A 12,619-nucleotide genomic window follows, 5' to 3' on the forward strand; every position below is an offset into this window, starting at 1 on the left:
TATTTGAGGTAAACAAATGGGATAATGCAATTGAAAACATACAAGCAACAGTGGAGGGTATTCTAAGCTTAAGAAGATTTCAAAGACAATTTGAGGTTAAGTCTAGGACTTCCTGAGAAGAACCTAAGAATGGATAAAATCAAGTGATACAATGCTCCAATACATCGAAACACCATTTGGTATTTTACCCATTTTGTTTATATTCTGAAAAATAAAAAAGTTTTGTTTTATTTATGCTAATTTTTTCTCTCTTATTATAGCATATTAACATTTATTTTTATTTTCTAACTTCAGTTTAGTGTTTCTTCAGAAGCGTCATTTTAATTTTAATTATATAAGCTTTTTGTCACCTGCCCATTACACCTGTATTGATGTTGGCCACTAAAACTTACTTGGTGACAGTAACCTAAGACAAGGTAGAGTACGTAAAAAAGCAATAGCTTATTGGAAATTGTTTGCAAAGTTTTTCTTGGTTCATGCCTGCAAAATATTATAATAATATTCTTACCATTTTACTTTAAGAAAATGCAAAGTTATCTTGATAAACCATTCCATAATCCTTCTGAATGAACTGAAAAGATAATGAAACTTGTTGAACCAAGCCTGTTATGGTAAATTCTTTTGCTGTGACTAATGGGTATACTATCTAAAAATCTAATTATTTAAGAATTAATGCAAGAGATATATAAAGTTTTCTTCAGTTTAAATGGATTGTACAACATTAAAGAAAAGATGAAGAAATTATTTGATTCAAATGGGGTTTTTAAAAATTAATTCTTAGTCTTGTAATGCTTAACAGTTAAGACAATAAGTACATTTATGAAGACATTGAATTTCATATGCTAAAGAAATGCTTTACTTTTTTTAAATGAACTTTTTTCATGACACCAAATGGGAAAGAGCTCCATTTTTGTGGTAACTTTTCCATTTGGTGTCATGAAATCAATACCAGAAATGGACAGTAAGTATCAAGCACTGCAAGCTTTATTCGATGGCCAAAGATTTGGATAAGTGGGAGTGTAGCTGATAAATCACCTTCTCAGCTCTTGCACTCTGAGAATTTACAGATATATTCTTCGTAAAGGGTATGGGCATTAGGAGCAAGAGGAGGAACATTTATGTTTTTTCTTGAGAAGGGGTGAAGATTTTTTTTTTTTTTTTTTTGGAATCAAAGAGCTGCCTCTTTTTTGTCCTTTTTGTTCCCTTCAGGTCGTTGATGTGGTGATTGTCAACTGTCATGGTGCTTCTGGGAGTGTCATTCAGTATGGAAATTGGATTATAATGAAGCTAGATTCTTCAGCAGTCTGGTAAGCTGTATAAGAAGGAACCTCTGACCACAGACATCCTGTTTCCTAAAAATAAACAGAGTTAAAGCTGAGTAGGAAGTGTATGTTACATAGGTATTGCATTGGACACAAAACAGGATGAGTGTCCAGCTGTTACGTAGGCACTGCAATAGGTAACACTTTTTAAAAAGTAGTTTTTAGGTTCACAGAAAAATCAAGCAGAAAGTACAGAGATTCCCTGTATATCCCACATATAGATAGCCTCCCCCATTATCAACATCCCCCACCACAGTATACATTTGTTACAATCGATGAACCTACACTGATACATCATCATCACTCACAGTCTATAGTTTACATTAGAGTTCACTCTCAGTGTCATGAAATCTCTATTTTGGATGTTTATAATGGCATGTATCCACCAGTATATCATACAGAGTAGTTTCACTGCCCCAAAATTCTTCTGCTCTCTGCCGATTCATCTCAATTTCACCCCCAACCCGTGGCAGCCACTGAACTTTTTACCTTTTTGACAGTTTTATCTTTCTAGAATGCCACATAAATAGAATCATATAGTGTGTAGCATTTTCAGACTAATTTCTTTCATTTGCTGATAGACATTTAAGTTTCCTCCATTTATTTTCATGGCTTGATATCTCATTTCTTTTAAACACTAAATAATTTTTTCATTGTTCGGATGTACAATGGTTTATTTATTCATTCACCTACTAAAGGACATATTGGTTTCTTCCAAGTTTGAGCAGTTGTAAATAAAGCTGCTATAAACATCAGTGTGTAGGTCTTTTTTGTGGACTAAGCTTTTATCTAATCTGACTTCATACCAAAGAGTGCAATTGCTGTATTATACAATAAGAGTATGTTTAGTTTTGTGAGAAAGAGCAAAACTGTTCCAAAGTGTCCGTAGAGCTTGAATTCCTACTAGCAATGTATGAGAGTTCCTGTTGTTTCACATTCTTTGCAGCACTTGGTATTGTCACTTTTCTGGATTTTGACCATTCTAATGGGTGTGTCGGGGTATCTGACTCTTGTTTTAATTTACATTTTTCTGACAACAATACATTAAGCAACTTTTCATATGTTTATTTGCCATCGGTGTATCTTAGGTGAGGTATCTATCAAGGTCTTCTATGTATCTGTTAATCAGTTTACTTTTTACTGGATAATTATTTATAAGTGTTTTGTAAATATCTGCTACAAGTCACTGGCTTTTCTTTTTGTTCTTTTGAAAGTCTTTCGTTTTTGTTCTTGTTTCAAAGAACAAAAATGTTTAATTCTAATTAAGTTCAGCTTATTAATTTTTCATTTTATGGATTGTGCCTTCTTTTTTGTATCTAGAAGTCATTGCCAAACACAAGGTCATCTAGATTTTTTTTTACATTATCTTCTAAGAGTTTCATAGGTTTGCATGTTACATTTAGGTCTTTTATTTTAAGTTAATTTCTCTGAAGGGCATAAGTTCTGTGTAAAGATTTACTTATTTTTGTATGTAGATGTCTAGTTATTTCAACACCTTTTGTTGAAAATACTATTTTGCCCACTGTATGGTTTTTGTTCCATTGTCAGAGATCAGCTGACTAGGTTTATGTGGTATGCTTTACTTTTGCAAAATCAATGAGCATAAACCTGAGAATTCCAGTGCTTGTCAGAATATCCCCGTTACTGCGTTCAAAGTGCTAATTTGGTAGTGAAAAAAGTACATTCTAGAATAAATAGCAACAATTCTTAATCATATCAGTAGTTTAAAATACATAAGTATCAAGTTGTTCACTAGAAAAATTAGTTTTATATCTATTTTCAAGACATGTAAATGCTTGAATAAAATGTTCAAATTTATAGACATAAAGATAAATAGCCTAACTAATGATAGTCCAATGATGATTTCAAGTTTGTAGATTTAAATTATATACTTTGATTAAAAACAGATTTTACTTTTCATAATTTAATATGGGGAAAGTGTTTCTTACCTTCCTTTGGGATTTTAATGAAACACATAGTCAAATTGTTATTGCCTGGAATTCTGCTTTGATGAAGGGTCTGTAAAGGTGGCTGACAATGGAGGAACAACTTGCATTTTTACTTATTCGTGGTCCAAAAAGTTCTGACTTATGTCAAGTTTGTTTGGGTAACTTTAATCCAAATAAAACACCCTACTATATTTCTACAGTTCTGTGCCTCATTTGTACCTCCCCTCCTTTGTAGCATTCCATGTTAGGGATAATCTTAGTTTTCTCAGTCTAATAAATAATAGTTGTTTCTACTTGATGCCTCACTTCTCAATATTGAGTATTGCACTAATAAATGAATAATTATCTTGTAATCACAAGTTCTGTTTTTAGTTTCTGATTCTCCATCTTTACACTGCATAATCTCATAAGCTCTATAAATGGGAAAAATAATACTTAACTCATAATGGGTTGTTTCAAGTATGATAATATTAATGTTAAAATTTATTTGAAAGGACCAAACATAATAGCTGTCATATAGCATATTCTCAAGATACTGGTTAATTCTAAATATAAAACATTTTGGGGTCACTTACATGCATTTCATATAGAATGATTTGAAAGTAGAATCTTAATCTTAAAATGCTTTTCAATGGCCAAAATTTCAGGTGAAGTGCCTGGCAGTAGAGAAAATATTAAGGGAATACTATCATTGTATTCAAGTAACTTCAATAGGCAGCTTTAAGTACTTCTATTTATATATTTTGCACAGTTAACAAACTAGTATTAGCATTCTTACTATTTTAAAACAAAAGATGTAAGTTAATACACTAATTGACAGAAATATTTGGCTAAAATTAATTTATACATTACTAGAATTATTGTTAAAAGTAAAAAAAGTCTGTTCAATATTTTAACATTTTTAAGTACCTAGTAATATTTTGGGTCTTATTATCTCATTAAAAACTTAAAATACATCAAGCAAGCAAGCAAACATAAATGTGTCACTTGAATAGAAAAATAATAAATGGAACTGAGTCATAAAAGTCATCTATACATATAGGAAACTTTCTACTCACACAATTATGGAGCTCATAATTTCTGATATCAAGACAGAAAATAGTATTTTGGAACACCTGTCATAAATTCATATGGTATTTATCTCAGAATAATTGTTTATTCTCTAGATTTGATAACATTTGTTTAAAGAATTAATAATAATTTTATCTGCATTACTTAAATGCAACGTGCATTTATGTAATAATGATTAGAAGAAGTTACAGCTTTCATTTCAGTAAATGTACGGTTTCAATTTGATGCAGCTTTTGGTATCACATCAAATTCTCTTATGTATTATAATTTATTACCCAGAATTGTTGGGAATTATTTGGATGAAAACATGAAAGTCATTGACATTCAGTTCAAGAAACAAAGCCATTCAAAGAGCAATCTTGAAATTTGTAGCTTGCAAGCGAAAATAAACTTCCCATTTTCTCACTAATTATTTTCTCTTGATATAAGAAATGCTCTCTGAGTAGGTGACATTTACATTAAGACCTCAAAGACGATAATGAGATAAGGAGCAAGTGCACATAAAGAAGGAGGAAAAGACTCGGCACAGTAGAACATAAAGACAGTCATTGCAAACGAAGATCCTGAGTGAAGTGGAAAATATGGGCTTTGAAAATTAGACAGCAAATTAATAATGTAAGTGTCAATGGGGATTTTCAGTTTTATTCCAAATCAAATGGAAACCTAGTTTTTTCAAAGCAGAGTGATAAACCTAAAAGCAATTAGAAGCTCAAAGGAAACAGAAGACATCTAGATATTCTAAAAGTTTTACAGTTTCCTCTCACTCTAAAGGGAGGTAATAAAATTTCCAAATTAAATCCATTAGAATAAAACTTGAATGGAATAACTATAGAGTTTCAGTGTGGAAAGAAATTACTTTTAGATATACTTATGCAAAATATTATAGAACTGGAAGAAATAATATAACATAATTTAATTCAATTCAGTCATAATGGAATTCATGTACTGCTACATTCATAAAAGTATATATACACACACATATATGAAGACTTGTACATGTCTACATATGTGTATATGTACATATCTATATACGCATTTATATATCTGATTTACATAATAGTTTAATTAGTTTAAAAGAGTTTAAACGTGATGCAGGGCTTTTGCTTCTTAGCTCAGCTAGGTCTGGCTTCTTGCCTTATGACCAGGAAGAATTAGGCATGCTGACATCAAATAGTGAGTCGAGTAGAATTTACTAAGTGAACAGGGAAGCTCTCAGCAAAGAGAAGAGTCCTGAAAGCTGGCTACCCCCTTCACAGTTGAATACCACGACTTAAGGTGGGAATTCCTGGCAGCTCTACCCCATCCTTCCAGTGTGCATGTGGGCCCTTATACTGAGCTGCTCCATATTGATTTATTTTCCATACTGTGCATGTGCTAAGGAATGGAATTTTCCACTGCCAGCCTGTTTAGGTAAGCCCCCTGTGCAAGTTCCCTTATCTGCACAAAACATCTGGTGTAAGCACTTGCGGGGCAGGTCAGAGGTTCTCTGGGGACCCTTTCTTTACTTTCTGCCTAAAGCAAGCTGGCTAATTCCTTTTAAAAGCATTTTTCAAAATTCTCTTAGTGCTACAGGGAAGATAGATTTTAGGTGAATTAAAAACTAACATAAGCATATATTCCTCATACTTTATTTATTAGACCTGTCACTGTGTCAGATTAGCAGTGTTACTGTAATTTTACTAAGTCATGTCAATAGCTTGATCACTTAAGGTTGTGCAAATTTATCTGGAGAATTTCCTTCCAAGTATTTGCCTATGCTTTAATAATTGAGATTAAAACTATACTACAATGAATCATCCCAACCTCCCTTTGAGGTTCGTGGGAATTGGTGACCTATAATTTTGAAAAACGTTTCAAATTCCTACTTTACAATTAATTAGCTGTGTGTGTCATTTAGTATGCTGTTCAATCTCTCTGTGCTTCAAATTGGAATTTAAAAAGTGAAATGGAATTCTATATAATCATTTGGATTTTCTTCCAGTAATGTGATTTAAGTTTTTTTTTTCCCTCATCTTAATTCTCTTCTGTTCTCTACAAGATTTTCTAGCCTGGTCAGAGGGAGGTCTTTCTCTGACTGAATCAACACTTGTTATGCAGTGAGGTAATCTTTAAACACAGGATATATCTGAGATTCAGTTGACTCGATTCCTGAGTTCAGCTAAAATACATTAAACATGTTTTCTATGTTCTTAATCTTCCTTGAAAGCAAGCTAGCAGGCAATATATATATATATATATATTCAATTCTTATCAGCTTAGCCCAAAATGTAAGAAGCAAAATCCGCTGTCCTAAATAAGCATTTGGTGTACAAATGAATGTGACAGGCTTACAATAAGAAAAAATGTAAGTGCCTCTGAGGAACTGGAACTCGTTCCATGCTAAAGTACAGGTTGTGGCCTGTGTTGCAGTAAAACTAAATTAAATAAAAAGCAAGCAAGCAAGATGATAAAATGCTCAAATATCAGTGCACTGCGTAACTAAACTTCTAATTTCATTGGCACTTTATTTTGAGAAAATGGAAAATAAAGTGTCTATTTAATGGGCTATATTGACTCTATGGGAGACTAGTAAATTTCAGACATCTCTTTTAATTGAAGAAAAGCTGAATAATAGGACCAAAGTGCACTTTTCTGTGAATCAAAGCTTATTTGAAGTGGAATGAGCATGTCTGTGTACATATGAATTATAAATGAATAAGTAATAAACATTGGACAGTCAGTAAAGTACTTCAATGCTAATATTTTCAATTTTCATGCCTGCAAATTACACATAAGATATTTATAAATAAGCCCTTATTTTACTTCTTCCAAAATGAAACCTTGACTGGATTTACTGCAGTTGTTGTTTTTTCCTCTATGTATATCTGTCATTTACAACTCAAAGTGATTCCTCAACAGGGGATATTTGGAATATCTGGATATATTTATGCTTTCACAGCTGTGTGAGTAGGGGTGGGAGGTTGCTACTGGCATCCTTTGAGAGAGGCCAAGAGTGCTGCCAAGCAATGTACAGGACAACCACATCCCATCTCCCAACAAAGAAGTGTTTAGCCCCAAATCTCACTATGTCACTCATCTGAGGTTGAGAAACCCTGACTGATATTAATAAAATATTACTCCACTATCCATTTCACTTAAATAGCAGATTTTGTAAGCTAAATTTATTAAATTATATAATATAAAGAAAGAAAACAGGAGAAGCAATTGTGGGTTTTGAATTAGGATGAACACCTAATGCAAATAATTTTTTAAAAATTACATCAATGACAGAACCCCAGTTATATAACTGTATTATTCTCAGGTAGCATTGAATCATTTTGGTTTACTTTATAGTTACTTTATAGTAACTCTGACTGTAGTCTACTTTGTCAATCTCACTTAAATAGAATCAGTACAACAAATGTCATGTGCTAAATTACAGATACTAATCCAAATTTAGAATTAGAATACACGTCTAATTAACAAATATTAGAATATAACATAATAAAAATAAATTAGACATGCTGCATGAAGAAAAAAATATTTTTTTGCTTTATTTTACCTAAAGAGCAATTAGAAAATTTATCTTTGTAGCAGACTTATTGCCAAGTATGGAGTGATCTGCTATTTCAACCAGACTCTTGTTACAAATGTTGAGGCAAATATTTAAGAATACACATATTATTTTAAAAAGTAACGTGCTTCCTCAAAAATTGGAAAATCAAAGAAGCACAAAAATTGAAGATATAAATTGTGTATAATTGTGATAATAATATTTTGTGAAGTGACTCTTTTCCTTGGCCATTTCCAGGAACAATTGTATAAAGATTACATTGAATTTCATTACAGAAATGTATCCAAATATAAGTATCCAACCCCTTGTTAATTCATACATTCATTAATATAACAAATGTTTGAGTTTTTACTGTATACTAGGAACTCACTGGAGGTGGACTTGGAAACAAACTAAATAAATTACTTCATATTATATTTTGAACTGATATATTACTATGAATAATAAATGTGTACATGTTTTGAGAAGTAATAAATGCTACAAATAAAAGTCAGAGCTATGTAGACAAAATGTTTTTGTAAAGGGTGAATGGCTATGGTCACAGGATGGGCAAGGAAGGAATCTTTGAGGAGGTTACATTTGAACACAGGCCTGAGTGAACTTATCTCTCTCAACTGAGAACCGTATTTCTTAAATGCAAAAACATCAATTGCCAAGACTCTGATATAGGATGATACTTGGCATTATGCAGAAAAGATAACTAAACCAGAGTGATTGAAGCAAGTAAGGGGAAGAGGGGCTTGGGCAGACAAAAACATGTAGGCTGAGTTTAGGAGGCTGAACTTTAAGTGGTACGAGAGGTCACCTAAGAAAGTGAAATAATACATCTAAGTTGGAGAAAGGACACTCTGCTTGCTATGTGAAAAATAAAGAGAAAGCACATAGAAGTATATCTGGGGAACCAATCAGAAAGTTGCATGACATGCAAGACATAAGAGGGACTTGTACTAGGGTGATACTGGAGGAAGAGAATAGTAGAACTTAGGATGTCCAATCTTAAGATGGACATCTTAAGATGGATGTCCAGTCTTAAGATGAAATCTGAAAACCAGGTATAGGAGTTTTGAGGAACATTCTAACTGAGGAAACATTTATTCAAAGATTTATCATCAAAGAGGAACGTTCAGTGTTCAAGAAGCTGAAAAAATTTCAATTATTTAAGAAGGGAATGCCTTAGTACAGTTTGGTTGCTATAACAAAATACTATAAACTGTGGGCTAATAAACAGCAGAAATTTATTTCTCACAGCTCTGGAGGCTGAGAAGTCCAAGATCAACACACCAACAGATTTCAATGTCTGGTGAAGGTTTTGTAGTTGTGCTCCCACATGGCAGAAAGGGCATATGAGCTCCCTCAAGCTCTTTTTATAAGGGTACTAACCTCATTCATAAGGGTTCTGACTTCATGGCCTAGTAAATCTCAAAAGCCCCACCTCCTACTACCGTCACCTTAGGGGCTAGGATAGCAACAATGAATTTTGTGGGAATATAAATATCCATACCCTAGCAGTGAAGCAGAATTTGAAGGTAATCTTTCTTCCAAATAGTAAATGCATTTTTCAGAATTAAAAATTAAATTATTCGCTCCCCACTTTTATTATGTACAACTATTTTTACATTTGTGTATGGGTCTTAGGTTGTGTCTTAGGAAACAAATATTTTTGTCTATCCTTTCATGATAGACACAGGAAATTGGTCAGATTATCAGATAGCTTTAATCATTTGTCTCTTTCAATATTAGAAACATGCATTTTAAATTATGCATGCTTCAAAAAAGCTATTGTTGAAATTATGCAAATGAAGCAACAATTTCTAATCACTTACAAGTTTTTTTTTTAATGCGAACAATTGTTTATTTCTTGGCACCTGATGATTGAATTTTTAGCTACTTCATATTTGACAGTGTGTCTTAATTTATAGTAAAACAATTAAAACCAGTGAAGTCAAAGAAATACATGCTATTTTTTGAACAGCTCTCCAATGAAAGTTTGCCTTTACATGTGCTTCAATTAAGTACTATAATGAAAATAGCTATACTGATTATCTTTTGAGAACGTACTATGATTCACTGTCTTAAAAGCATTTCAGCCATATTATTTGATGTTTAAAAATTCAACAGGAGATATGCATAATTTAACACATTTTATTAATCAGAAAATTAAGTTTCAGTGACAAATCCACAGTCACACGCAATTATTAATGATTCCAGAACCACTCTTATTTCAAAAGTCATGTGCTTAATTCCAATATTAATCAGTATTTATTGTTTCCTCCAATTATATTAGAGTAGTGGTTAAACTGACTTTGGAAAATCAAGTCTCTAAATTTTTCTAATTTCCAACTGGATTGATATATTTTTGGCTTCTAAGCTTAAACAAATAAAGCCATACAATTTATGTCAGGAAAAACACTCTGGTGGTTACTGTGGCATAAATATTAGCACACCTTATCCCCCAAACCTTTCAATGTACTTGATAAAGACTCAGCTCTGAATAATTTGATAAACTTGGCCTAGAATGCAAAATTTGGAATTAACCTCTGGCAACATAAGCAAGACAATTATTTATTCCAGATTCTTGATTTATGTTGTGTAGTAAACAGTGGTTCTAAAGAACGTATTGTTCTTTTAGTTATAGATTTTTATGCTAAAGCTCCAACTCAAAATCACAAAAATTTAGAATTATATTTCTCAAAAATAACCATTCATATATACCTGTATTATTGTCTCCCTTTGAGGCATAGAGCAATTTAAATGATATCGTTAACTTTTAGAGTTAAAACTTTGTGTTTAGTAATAAACATTTATTCCTGCAAATGGAATTACTACTCAAATAACAAATACATATGTGGAATCACCAGATTTTAATACCTCACATGAAAACAGTTGTGGCAGAGAATGCTATGTAGTTTAAGACCCCTGAGGGGTGAATAATTTTAAATCAATGACATTGGATAATATGCTTCTGAAATACAGCCTCTCGAAGGAGTTTCCCAGCAACACTGGTAAACATTATGCCATCTGTATAATTGCTCTACATAGTTTTTGTTCCTTTAACTTAAAAGGCTTTTTTTTTTAAAGGACAATATTAGAAATGGATTATTCTGAAAAAAACTGACAAAATTTATCTGAAACATGAACATCAGTTACACTGCAGTTACACAGCAGACTTCATTAACTAAAACACGTTACAGTCAAGTAGATGATACTGGGTAACTTCTCTTCACAAAGTAGTCTAATCACCCAGACTCCTCTCTCTCATAATTCTACTGTTCATTAGATCCCCAATTCATTCTGCAAGTGTTAGATAATGGATAGTGAATGCTGTGGTGTTCTGATAACTGGAATGTTGGCTTTTGAGGACTCAAAGCTAAGTGACTCTCAGAAATTGCTACTGACTTAAAAAAAATTATCTTACCCAAAGTTACTCTTCTTTCCAGAGGCTATATACATAACTAATGACTGGTCAATAAAAAGTACGAAGTCGATTCCTTTGCCCTAGGTGTCTCCATCTTTGAAAGGCCATTCTGCTAAAGAACTTGCTATGGGATTGGTTTCACAGGGAAGCGTTCAGCTCCTCTCTCTGTCCATCCTGCTATCTTCAGTTCCTCACAACTATTATTCCTGAGAATTTTCCCAAATAAACCACCTGCATGCAAACACATCTACTTAGTGGAGAACCAAATTACAAGAGAAGAAAGGCAATGTATGGAAGGTATACTCCTATTTCTTAAAATGCCTTGCCTGGAAGCCACACATACCACTTTCATTCATCTTGTAATAGCTGGAACTTATCTCATGACTACATATAGATGCAAGACTACTGAGATATATATTGTTCCCTGGAACACCTCTACAAGAGAAAAGGAAAACACAAATCAGTGCCATGGTGGATATGCAACTTAGCTCTGGTTGCCCTAACAACATGCAATAGACATGACATATACAATGAACAGTTATTTCCCACAGTTCTATAAGCTGAAAATATGAGATTAGGGTGGCAGCATAATCAGGTTCTGATGAGGACCCTCTTCCTGGCTTACAGAAAGCTAGATGCTTGGTGTATTCTCATATGGTTGAGAGAGCAAGCTCTAGTATTTTCTCCTCCTCTTATGAGGCCTCTAATCCCTTCAAGGGGGTTCTGACTTCCTGATCTCATCTAAACCTAATTAGCTTCCAAAGACTCTACCTTCTAATATCATCACATTGGGGTTAGAGCTTCAATGTATGAATTTTGGAGAGACACAAACATTCAGTTGAAAATAATATGTGAAGGGCTACTTTCAGAAAATGGGAGAGTTGGAATGAAAGTGGGCTTAAGTTGCTATAATGTTTCAAGTACACCAATGAGATTTCCTTTTTACTTATGCTTACATTTAATCTGGGTATTGGAAAAATGGACTAATATATTCTGTTTCATGGAATAATGTTTTTTCAAGTAAGTTCAAAATAAATATATTTTTTAAGATAATTTGATGATACACATCATTCATCTCACAAGTATTTTTAAAGTACTTCCTGTGCATTTTGCCAGACAATGGGAATCAGATATAGAAACACCAAATCTATATTCATGTAGTATTCATATCATATTGGTAAAAAGGGAAAAATAAATACATATTTTTTTCTTTTTTAATTGAGATGGAGTCTCTGTTGCTCAGGCTGGAGTGCAGTGATGCAGTCTCAGCTCACTGCAATCTCCCCGTCCTGGGTTCAAGCAATTCTCC

General features: G+C 32.8%; 1 long non-coding RNA gene across 1 annotated transcript in view; it reads right to left on the bottom strand.

Annotated features, from left to right (window-relative positions):
- Positions 1-12,619, bottom strand: part of LOC117086325 — an 88,590-nt gene that overhangs the window by 22,776 nt on the left and 53,195 nt on the right. The gene's annotated exons all lie outside the window — the stretch shown is intronic.

The sequence above is a fragment of the Trachypithecus francoisi genome, unplaced genomic scaffold (genome assembly GCF_009764315.1).
Source record: "Trachypithecus francoisi isolate TF-2019V2 unplaced genomic scaffold, Tfra_2.0 Lachesis_group1, whole genome shotgun sequence".
Classification (NCBI taxonomy): Eukaryota; Metazoa; Chordata; class Mammalia; order Primates; family Cercopithecidae; genus Trachypithecus; species Trachypithecus francoisi.